A 12,550-nucleotide genomic window follows, 5' to 3' on the forward strand; every position below is an offset into this window, starting at 1 on the left:
CTGAGCTTTTTAAATATTATTTTGAATCAGTTTGAATTATTTATTTGAGATTTCATAAATTTCCTTTTCATTGGAATCGTTGCTGGAGAATTATTGTGTTCCTCTGGAGGTGTCATATTTCCTTGCTTTTTCATGTTTCCTGTGTTCTCCTGTTGATATCTGTGCATCTGGTGTAATGGTCACTTCTTCCAATTCTTTGAATTTGCTTTCATAGCGGAGGACTTTTTCCTGAAGATGTCCCTATGGCATTGGTTGGTAGGATACTTTGGCTTTGAATTAGGGTGTGTGCAATAGTGTAGTCTCTTTTTTATTTCTTTGGCTATAAGCAGTGTCAAGAGTGTCTGTAATTCCCTCAGTGGCTTAATCATTAACGGAGGGTGCGGTGAAGTTTTGCTGGAGACAGGGACATCAGGTGGGCTAGCCGTTGGGTCCCAGTAGTGGCGGCAGCATGCCAAGCATGCCTGTCCTTGGCTCCCAGGGAAGTATACACTGGCATTGTTTTTAGCAGGTACAGGTGAGCCAATTCTTAGGCCTCCAGTCTGCTTACTTGGGTGCCAGTAGTGGCAGTGGTGGGTCAGGCTGGTGGGTGGGTCCTTGTGCCTCTAGGCAGTGGGTGTAGTGTGGGCAATGATAGTAGCAGTAGTGGGACAATTCTCTGCCTCCCAACTGGTGTTGACGGTGGCTATGATAGGCTGGGTGAGCCAGTCCCCAGGCCTAAAGGTGATACACATGGGTGAGTGCCAGCTGTGGTACTAGCAGCAGGTTGGGTGGTCTGTTCTCTGGCCCCCAGGAGGAGTCCTCACATGCGAATGGAGGTAGATGGGGAAGGGAGATCCGCAGGTTCCTGGGCACTGGTGGATAAGAGCTGGGCCGTGTAGACCTGTCCTCAGGCCCCTCAGAGGTACATGCAGGTGCTGGCTGTGGTAGGCAGGGGTGAGATGATCACCAGGCCTCTGGCTGAATGCTCAAGTAGGGGGAAGCTGCGGCTGTGCTGCAACTCTGCTCCTGTGAAGAGCAGGGTTGCTTTCAGTGACTGCAGTCTTAAATGTATGGCAGGGGGGCATGCACACTTGGACCCTTGGTGGCAGATTTAAGAAGGATAGCCTGTCCTCAGGGTGCTTTCAAAGCAGCCATGCTACCGGGAATGGCAGGATTGCTCCCAATAGGTTGCACTTCAGCCCTGGTGGCAGCAACTAGCAGCAGCACATGGCTGCATGCAAGGTATGTCAGTGGGGCTCCATGGATATGGAGATGCAGGTGCTACTGAGCCCCAGGGCAGGATGCAGGCTGGTGGGAGCTGGACTCTCAAAATGGCACTTTGCTGTAGCTGCTTAGGACTCGAGGCATCTGTGGGACCCCTCTCTGAAGCAATCCTGTTATGCAGTCTCCAGGCAGATCCCTGTGTTAGTCTCAGGGCCCTCATGAGTTGAGGGGCTCTCCCATGGCTAGGATTGGGAGAGTCTGCAGTGAGAATGTAGACCACTGGGAGTCACTCACTCACTCTTTCCCCACATTGAGGATCCTCTGCAGACTCCCAGCTGATCCTGTCATCCCTCAGCTGACTACCTCACTCCCCTCTCCTTTGTCTTCGGTGTCTACTGTCACTTCTCTGTTGAATTCCAGTGTTCTCAGGTGATCTGTTAGAAATGTGATTATCTACTCACTATTTTGGTTCCTCTTTGGGGAGGAGGCAAGCAACAGATGCCTCTAGTCAGCCATCTTGAAGTCTCTTCCTATATTTAACTTGCTACTTTAATATCAAATGTTGACTCAGAGATGGGGTTTCTTTGATTTTTGTTAGTAAAATTCTTTCTGATATTAATATGCTAATACCTCTATCAATGATTTATTTGGATACTGTCTTAATTTAAATACAAGATTCAATTTAGAATTATATTCCTGGTAATGGCAGAGAAGCTTATATCTGACAAATCTTCCTGCAGATACAATAATAACCTTTAGACAAACCACAAAAAAAAGCTGCTATTATAAGGTACAAAAGAACAACCAAAGTTGAGCACAAACTTAAGAGAAGACGGATGGATGAGAGCCACATTTATATAGTTTTGTCCCCAGAGGCACATCCCAGTTCAAACTATGCAGAGTTGAAAGACTAAATGTTGGAATTAGTAGACAAGGACTTTGCAGTGGCTATTATAAATATGTTTAAAGACTGTAAAGAAAAGTTATCATGATGATGGAATAGATGGGAAATACCACAAAGAAATGGATACTATTTAAAAAAAGAATGAAATGGAAATTCTAAATCTGGTAACAAAATATCAGAAGTTAAAAGAAAATTACTTAACAGAATATTGGAAGCAGAGAAGAAAGTGTAAATAAAATTAAAGACACCAATAAAAATGATCAAATCTGAAGAATACAAAGAAAACAAGTTTTAAAACAATGAAGAGTCTCAGTGACCCATAGGACAATATCAAGGGGTCTAACACACATGTAACTGGAGTCTCAGAAGAAGAGATGATAGGGAATGAGGCAGAAAATACATGTATATATTTAAACAAATAAAGGTGAAAAACATCAATTTAGAAATCCAAGAGTTTAAGCAAACAACAAACAGATAGATCCAAAGAAAACGCCACCTTAAAAAAAAAAATAGTAGAAACTAATGATAAAGAGAAAATCTTTAAATCAGCTAGCAAAAAAAGGCATACTACATACAGGAAGACACCACCACAAATGTCATCTTTCTTCTCATCAGAAAAAAATAAATACATAAAGGCCAGAAGACAATAAAATGGCATCTTTAAAGTGTTGAAGGAAAATAAGACTGTTAAAACAGACATTTTCAGATGAACAAAAGTCAAGATAATTTATCACTAACAGATTTGTACTGCAAGAAATATTAAAAGAAGTTTTTCTGGCTGAAGGGAAGCAGCACCAAAGAGAAATTTTAATTTATAGAAAGGAAATAAGAACACTACACATAGCAAATGTTTGGATAAGTATAAAAGGCCACTTTTTCTTCTCTTTACTTAAAAGACAACTGGTTGTCTAAAGCGAAATTGTAACATTGTATTGTAACATTTATAATCTAATCTACATAAATGTAAAATACATGACAATACTAGTACAAAGAATAGGGTAGCATAAATGAAATTACAGTTAAGTCTTCACACCTCAATGGCTTCTTGGAAACTGTGACTGTAAGTGAAACAACATGTAAGGAAACTAATTTTACCATAGGCTAGTTGATATAATCAAGAATTATGTTCCTATAGATTATTTCTGGTAACAAAAACATCACTAAACTTCAATTAAACACCCAAAACACTTCTAATATTAAACACTGGATTAGGTGTGAGCTATACATACATTTAAGAACAATTAATAAAAAGTCAGATATCAATGCTATTTTTGGTGATGAGTGAGTGACAGTGGTCATATTGGTAGTGGGTTGAATCCAGGAATAAATGCAAAGTGAAAACTATAAGGAATACCGCCTACCACCATACATTTCAAAAACAATCACAAATATGGCAGCTTGCTGAGTGTTTTTGTACCCCATCGTTTAGTGTTGTGCATTTGTATGATTATTGTATACTTAGTGAATTTTTGTCTTATAATAACTTGTATTCATTCATTTTCCAGCCTGCTTACTCCAGTTCAGAGGCATGGGTGGCTGGAGCCTATCCCAGCAGTTCAGGGCACAAGACAAAAATCAGGCCTGGACAGGATGCCATTGTATCACAGGGTACACTCACAGACACACCCAGACTCACTCAGGCTGGGACCATTTAGACACACCGATTAACCTAACATGCACATCTTTGGGATGTGGGGGGAAACCAGTGTACCCAAAGAAATCCCATGCAGACATGGGGAGATCATGCACACTCCACACAAACAGTGGCCCTGGTGGGGAATCAATGTTTTTCTCATCAATGTTATAACAAAATGACGTGTAATGAAAGAATATTATTTGAGGACCTGCTGTACACTGTTGCAAATTCTTATATTTTGAATGAAGTGGTACAATTTTAACTGTAAGTAGACTCTGATAAGTTATGATGTATATTGTGATCCTTAAAGCAACCAGTAACAAAATGCAAAGATAAATCTAAAAATGGAGGAATCTAAATGGAATGCTCAAATATATTTGATTAACTCAAAAGAAGGCAGAAAAGGAAGAAAGGAGGATAAGACAAATAGAAAATAAATAGCAAAATGCAGACCTAAATCTAACAATATTAATTACATTAAATGTAGATTATACACTTCAATTAAAAGACACAGAATATTAAGTTGCATTTTAAAAAAAGCAAGACCCAACTAGATGATCTCTAAAAGAGATAGGTTAACATCCAATATATCACTGGATGGATGTTTCCTAAATTGTGCATAATAAAATTGGAAATATTCCTGGGTTTTTTGTTTTTGTTTTTTGAGATGGGTCTAGCTTTGTCGCCTAGGCTGAAGTGCGGCGACGCGATCTCCCCTCACTGCAAGCTCCGCCTCCTGGGTTCACGCCATTCTCCTGCCTCAGCCTCCTCAGTAGCTGGGACTACAGGCGCCCGCCACCACGCTTGGCTAATTTTTTTGTATTTTTAGTAGAGACGAGGTTTCACCATGTTAGCCAGGATGGTCTCAATCTCCTGATCTCATGATCTGCCTGCCTCGGTCCTGGTTTTAACTAAATATATTTAAGTTGCAGTTTCCTCTAAGAGTCACAACCCACTGAATAGATAAAATTTGTAATTTTATAGGACAATGCTGTTTCTCTTGCTGCCAATCAAATATTTGTTCTCTTCTCTTCCTGCTTCCTCTATAACCACATGCATTAATACGTCATCTTTAAACTTCAGACATGATCTAATACTTCAAACCATTTTTAAGCATATAACATCATGGTTTGAAATTGGAATAGTCTTTAACGTGGATAGGAATCATTGGTTAAGTGAACAGATCATTAGACTGAGAGTCAAGTGTCCCACAGTGAGACACCTGTTAAGGTAGAGAGACACTGTGCACTGGTGAGAACGTAAGGGGACAGGCAGTCCCGTAAACCTTGCTTTAACCCCTGTCTCCTCCTCTTATTGGCTGTGAGACCTGACAGTTTCACAAGTTAGCTAATTTTTGGTTTTCTCACCCGCTCCCTCCTCTCTTTAGGAAGATGATTAAGTGCCAAACTACGTAGGTTCAATTCGAACCATCTCCGAACTAAATAACTTTAGGCAAGTATTCACCTTCTCCATGCCTTAGCTTTCTTATCTGTCAGATGAGTAACACTAACCTGATATGATTTATGTGGATTAATTGAGTGAATATTTGTAAAGCACTCAGAACAATGCTTGGTAAGTAGAAAGCATTATATAAGTGTTTGTTTGCTAAATAAAATAAATACTTCATTGATTTATTTTAACATTTAATTAAGGTGAGTTAAATAAGTCACTTACCATTATGTCTGACAAATAGTAAGTAGTCAGTAGGAGATGCCATTACCATTACAGAAGGTGATGTGGTGATCATTGCTAAGCCTTGCCTTACTAGTACACTTTCAATCCTACACTGGGGAGAAGTCTGTTTGCTCATTCTTAATGAGAGTTCATAACCCTTATGCAGTTTTGCTCCTTATAGGCCATATAATCAAGTAAAATAGTGATGGTAAGGGAAAATTTGTTCATGAAGAGATCCCGTAGGGAGTTAAAAAAAAAAAAAAAAAGAAGGGTGGTAATATAAAGTTGTAACTGTCAGGACTGTTCAAACCTGGTGAAAATGTTAGCGAAGAACCAAAACTTTACCTTTAGAGTGGGCATAATTAATAAGGAAGAAATCAAGCTTTCAGAGCCTTTGGTCTGCAGACTGGCAGCAACAGCATGCCCTGGGAGCTTGTTAGAAATGCAGAATGTTGGGCCCTCCCAAATCAAAATTAGCAAGATCCCCAGGTGGTTCTTATGCAAATTAAAATTTGAGAGGCATTGTTGTATAATATTTTTACTTTCCATGTTTTTTCCTGTAGTTTGTTTTGAATGTGCCATATCAATAATACTGACTTTTTGGCCATGTTAGGTCTTTTTTAAAGTGACACGTTTCTTTGAAGATGTGACTAAAATTTGGCTACATGCATGATTTTAGTATATCCCTGGGACAATTTTTTTAATCAAACGTCACTTCTGGTTTTATAATGCAAATAAGCATGAAAGGAGTCACCATGCATGTTTTAGAGCAAATGTCACGGCATTTCTCAGGTTTATTACATGAGGGATGCATGTTTTTAAAAAAATCATCTCTGAATCACTGGCATTCAGAATTTTATCATTTTTCACTGTTCCCTCTTGCTTAACCTGAAGGTGAAAAATGAAAACAGGTCTCTGAGTCATGCTTCTTCTGCTATAATGAAGCCACAACTCACTGAGTTTTAAAATAGAATGTTTCAAGACCAAGTATTTTATTTGGATGTATCTGAGGGACTAAAATATTTCTATTGAAACTCTCTGTGAGAAAACATTCTAGATATGAAACATCTGTTTTTGGTCATTCCAGTTAAAGACTAATATTTGAACAGGGCAGAGAGGCCCGTGGTAATATTGTGTTGTTCTAAGTACGGTATTCCCATGATTCAATATTCCTGAAGGATTGGGTCAAAGTATTCACCCAACTAACATGGCTCAAACATTCCCAACATATTCGCGAATATGTGCATCTGCAAATATATTAAACACACTTTCCCACTTCCTCTTTTTCTTTCTTTTTGGGGATAGAGGGTGGAGAGTGTGGGTGGGGGTTGGACACAGCTATGGAAAAACCCTGAAGCTCAAAATCACGGGTAAAGCGCCTGGAAAGAGTCAACGCAGACAGGAATGTCAGATTTAGTATTTCTCAGTAGGATTCATTACAACCAGTAGCTCTTTCAGACGACCTTCTGGGTCGGAGTGAAGATGATCAAGACACCTGCCATTTACTTTGGTGTGGGTGTGGGGGTCATCTGTTCCCACCTTTTGCAGAGCAAGAGGTCAGAAAGTTCCAGCTGTAGTCTAACTTTCTTTGTGCAGGGTGCTGGAGCTCAAGGCCTTGTGATCAAACCTTTAGGTTTTCAACCTTGGCTGCACAGTTGGAATCACTTGGGGAGCTTTAAAAGTTACTGATGCCCAGGTTTCACCCCCAGACATTCTGATTGAATTGTTCTTGAGTACAACCTGGGCATTGAGATTATGATGACCAGTGTGCAGACAGGGGCCTCTGTACCACAACCCTTGGGGCTCCTCTCTCGCTTCCTCAGAATACACCCTCCTCTCTGATTTCTGCTCCTCAGATAATCCAGTTCCTTTTCTATATCCCCAGAGTTTCCCCCCCAGATCCTTTCCAAGGCTGGGTTCTTCTGCCCACGGTGTTTGAGCCCTCAGTCTCTTGGGTCTTGGAAATCATGGGCTGAATTGTGCTCCCCAAAATTCACACATGTGTTGAAATACTAACATCCATCCAATACCTTAAAGATGTGACTGTAGAGCCAGGGCCTGTAAAGAGGTAATTAAGGTAAAATGAGCTCATATGGGTGGGCCCAAATCCAATATAACAGGTGTCCTTACAAGAAGAGGACATTGGGAGACAGATAGGCACAGAGGAAAAACCATGTATTACTACAGAGAGAAGATGCCCATCTACAAACCAAAGAGAAAAACCTCAGAAGAAAGCAATCTTGTTGACACCTTGATGTCAGACTTCTAGCTGCCATAATTGCGAGGAAGTAAATTTCTGTTGTTTAAATCCCCCAGTCCGTGGTACTTGATATAAGCAGCCCAAGCACACTAAGACAGAAATCTTCCCAGCACACAGGGTGCATTTTGAGTCACGGTCCTTCTCTGCAAAGACTGAGTTTGCTGGCATATAGGTTAGCCTTTACTATCTGAGAGAGTTTTTGCACAGAGAGTAACACTCACAATTATATGAACCTTAATGTCAGTGGAGTGAGCATTTAGGTATTGGTATAAAATTTGATTAAATTCCTTTAAACATCAATTGCAAACTTAGTATGTCTGATTCTTTTGAACATTTCAACACCTTAAAATACAAAATACATAAAATGCATTTTGTAGACAAAACAACAAAACTGATTACAACATTTAACCTTAAACTATTCCAAACATCAAGTACCATGTGGTGAATTTATTTCTTCCTTAAAGTTGTTTTATACCTTTCTAGGATTAGAGATAAACTTATTTTGATTTCTTCCTAATGTTTCAGTAATATTAGTTGGATACCTTCTGGGTAATAATTTTTACTCAACCCCAAATTCCCTGGGGTCCTGGATTTTTTTTTTTTTTTTTAATGGAGTCTCACTCTGTCGCCCAGGCTGGAGTGCAGTGGCACGATCTCGGCTCACTGCAACCTCCGCCTCCCAGGTTCAAGCGATTCTTCTGCCTCAGCCTCCTGAGTAGCTGGAATTACAGGCACCCACCACTACACCCAGCTAATTTTTTGTGTTTAGGCTGGTCTCAAACTCCTGACCTCCTGATTCTTCCACCTCAGCCTCCCAGAGTGCTGGGATTACACAAAATTCAGTTTTTTCTCCTAAAGTGACTTAAACCTAAGACAATAGCCTCTCTTTCTTACTGTTAAACTTTGTTGTTAGGTTGCTTAAACTTTTTAAAGTCAACTCCTTTCTCTAGATTTTAGTTTGCCCCCAGAACTTGGTGTTTGTTTTCTGAAATAATGTATTTTAAAGTCTCACTTGGTCAAGATGATATAATACATTAAAATATATTGGGGTAGACTGATCTGTCATGTTAGGGTTTTAAACAACATGTATGCTCTTATTGGTATTTTATTGCCATTGCTGGAACCACCAGAGTTTCATAACCTGAGTCTGTGTGCTTAGCAAACCGCTGTAGGACATTTAGGAAATTTATCATTTTGGAATACATGAATGGACCTCTTTTTTATTTGGTTATGCAACTGACCCCTGGTGCTAATTAACAATCCAATTATTGTATACTTTTTGTTACGTCATTAGTTAGAAGCTCATAACCCTTCATGAACACCGCTTGTTTCAATTTAAACTTATTCTATTTTTATGCTTGCATCACCACATCATGACTAGGGCCTATCTTCTGCTTGAGCTTGAGTGACAAGCAAAATGACAAGCAAAATATCTTCTAATTAGTTAACCTTGGAAGATGCCATGTTCAAAGCTTCCTACCCAATCCATGGCTTCTTCCCATCCTTACTTCACCTAGGGGAGTGGGGAGAAGGGCAGTTTTGGCCACACACAAATGGGATCTTTTGTGTTGAGCTGATGAATAAAGATAGGACGGCATGTCTTCTTCTTTGGCTGATTTTGAACCTCTTTGGAGAGGCTAAAAGCAGACACAGTCAAGTGGGACTTTGTGAGATTTACCCAAGCTGAGCTATTTTGGAGGCATATGCAACAAAGAATGGCCCAGAGTTAAAAGGAAGGTTCTCCTTGTTTTTTTGGAGACAGAGTCTTGCTCTATCCCCTAGGCTGGAGTACAGTGGCATGATCTCAGCGCACTGCCACCTCTGCCTCCCAGGTTCAAGTGATTCTCAGGCCTCAGCCTCCCAAGTAGCTGAGATTACAGGCGTCTGCCACCACACCCGGGTAATTTTTATATTTTTAGTAGAGATGGGGCTGTACCATGTTGGCCAGGCTAGTCTCGAACTCCTGACCTCAGGTGATCCACCTGCCTCGGCCTCTCAAAGTGCTGGGATTACAGGTGTGAGCCACCTTGCCCAGTCCCCCTTGTTTATTATAATGATGATAGCCTTTTATTGTCTATTGTACCAGAGCCTGTGGTCCTACTTTATGTATTATATATATATATATTATATAGTCCTCAAAATAGTCTTTATTTAGTCCTCAAAATAGTCTTTTGAGCTAGGTATTACTTACTGGGCTATTATAAATAATGCTGTTTTTCAACCTCTTTTAAAGGGTTTTTGGTGCAAAAAAATGTGAACACGTTTTTGTTGCATGTATACCTATGGTTGGAATGGATAGGTCCTAGGGTATGGGTATGATCAGCTTTAGGAGATTTGATACAAATCACCTCATAGGAGCTCAAGACTAGCCTGGGCAACATGGTGAAACCCTGTCTCTACTAAATATACAAAAAAAAAAAAAAAAAAAATAGCCAGGCGTGGTGGTGGGTGCCTGTAGTCCCAGCTACTCAGGAGGCTGAGGCACGAGAATTGCTTGAACCTAGGAGGCAGAAATTGCAGTGAGCTGAGATCACGCCACTGGATTCCAGTCTGGGCAACAGAACAAGACTGTGTCTCAAAACAAACAAACAAAGGAACAAACCCCAAAGATACATATTTATCACATATCAGCAGGCGCATTATATCAACATGACTTATTATTGTTGATGCTAACTTTGACCCACTTTCAAGGTCATGCTTGCCACTCTTCTCTTGCTATTTTTCCCTTTTCACATTCCATTCATTAGTAGCAAGTCACTAAGTCTAGCCTACATTCAAGGGAAAAGGAGTTAAACTTTACCTCTGGAGGAAGGTATATGAAAGACTTTATAGGCTTATGTTAAATGACCACAGTAATTAATAAATACTTAGAAGGAGATACTTGGAGGTTATGCAAATATCTCACTCATCCTAAAAGTTTCACTCACTAATTTTAGCCTTCGTTAGTGGATCTTGCTCATAGTAGCTATTATTGTGGTGTTCTAATGGTGATTTCCTATTTCTCTCATTCCTTCTATATTTAGTACTTGCAATGCTTCTGTAAGGAAGAGATTTGTCCCTTCTTACCCATTTATGTATGTATGTATGTATGTATGTTAGTATGGAGTCATGAATATCATGAAGGTTCTGTTTTGGGGCTTTAATCCAATACTACCATCACTTAATTTGTTGCTCAGATTGTTCCAACTTTGGCCATTAGTAGCACTTTCAGTTGGTTCTTGCGTGTCTTCAACATACACCATCCTTTTTTTGTTCTTTTTTTCTTTCTTTCTTTCTTTCTTTTTTTTTTTTTTTTTTTTTTTTTTTGAGACAGAGACTCGCTTTGTTGCCCAGGCTGGAATGCAGTGGTGCGATCTAGGCTGACTGCAACCTCCACCTCCCAGGTTCAAGTGATTCTTCTGCCTCAGCCTCAGCCTCCCAAGTAGCTGGGACTACAGGTGTGTGCCACCACACCTGGCTAATTTTTTGTATTTTTGGTAGATGGAGGTTTCACCATGTTCGCCAGGATGGTCTTGATCTCCTGACCTCGTGATCCCCCTGCCTCTGCCTCCCAAAGTGTTGGGATTACAGGTGTGAGCCACCGTGCCTGACCTTTTTTTTGTTTGTTTGTTTTATTGAGCATTTTCTTCTTAATCAGTTTTGTTGAGGTATAATTTATATACCATAAAATTTATTGACATGTATGCACATGTTCAACTTTCATACTCATCACATCAGGAGGTACATGATATCAATATGAATTTTAGTATATTTACAGAGTTGTAAAAGCAATGGGACAAGCTAATTGTAGAATACTTCCACCATCCCGAAAAGAAGCCTCATCTTCATTTGCAGTCATTTTCTCATTCTCAATCTCAGCCATAGGCATTCACTAATCTAATTTCCATCTCTATAGAGTTTTTTTCTGGACACTTCCTTTCTGGCACTATAAGATGCTCCTGGCTCATATTGTATTACTCTGCTCTAGATCTAGAAACAACCATTTCTTTAAGGAGCACTGGTTCTGTTTGCTGGAAAAAGGTATTTAGATTTGGGAGGCCGAAGCGGGTGGACCACCTGAGGTCAGGAGTTTGAGACCCTGGCCAACATGGTGAAACCCCGTCTCTACCAAAAATACAAAAATTAGCCGGGTGCGGTGGCAGGCACCTGTAATCCCAGCTACCTGGGAGGCTGAGGCACGAGAATTGCTCCCGGGAGGCAGAGGTTGCAGTGAGCCGAGATCGCGCCACTGCACTACAGCCTGGGCGAGTGAGATGCCATCTCAAACAAACAAACAGACAAAAAAAGGTATTTAGAAATAAAGATCTAAGTGCTATGTGTACTTGTTACTACTTGAGTGTCATTGCTTCAGCTTCTGTTAGTGAACAGAGGTAGGAGATATATGTATGTATACTAACCCGTGTATCTACAATACCTGTATTTATGCTCATATATCTGTATACATATTAATATAAGTTCATGCTGATAACTGTGACTCTAATCTAGCACCACAGGGGTCATTCTAACCTTTCACTCCTGCTTATTTGTAACTTCTTTCTCATGTCAGTGAGAAACCTGGCTCTCATTATTTACAATATATTTTCTTATTCAATTTTTATTACTTTTATTTTTTGTTATTTAGTTTTTATTTCATGATCATAAATGTAACTCTGTAATCCAGCTAGACATGGAAGGGAATAAGAAAAATATGGAACCTAAAGAATAGCAGAGATAGTACAAAGATTATAGGATACTGTGAGCAAATGGGTTGGAGGGGTGCTCTCCTGAGCTACAGAAGCAGCATATTATTTTCTTGTGGTTAGCATAAAACACTATTCAAATTTATTAGTGTTTTCCACAGTCAGAAATGATCTTCTTGCTGGTCTTGCCATTC

The sequence above is a fragment of the Papio anubis genome, chromosome 2 (assembly GCF_008728515.1).
Source record: "Papio anubis isolate 15944 chromosome 2, Panubis1.0, whole genome shotgun sequence".
In the NCBI taxonomy this organism is placed as follows: domain Eukaryota; kingdom Metazoa; phylum Chordata; class Mammalia; order Primates; family Cercopithecidae; genus Papio; species Papio anubis.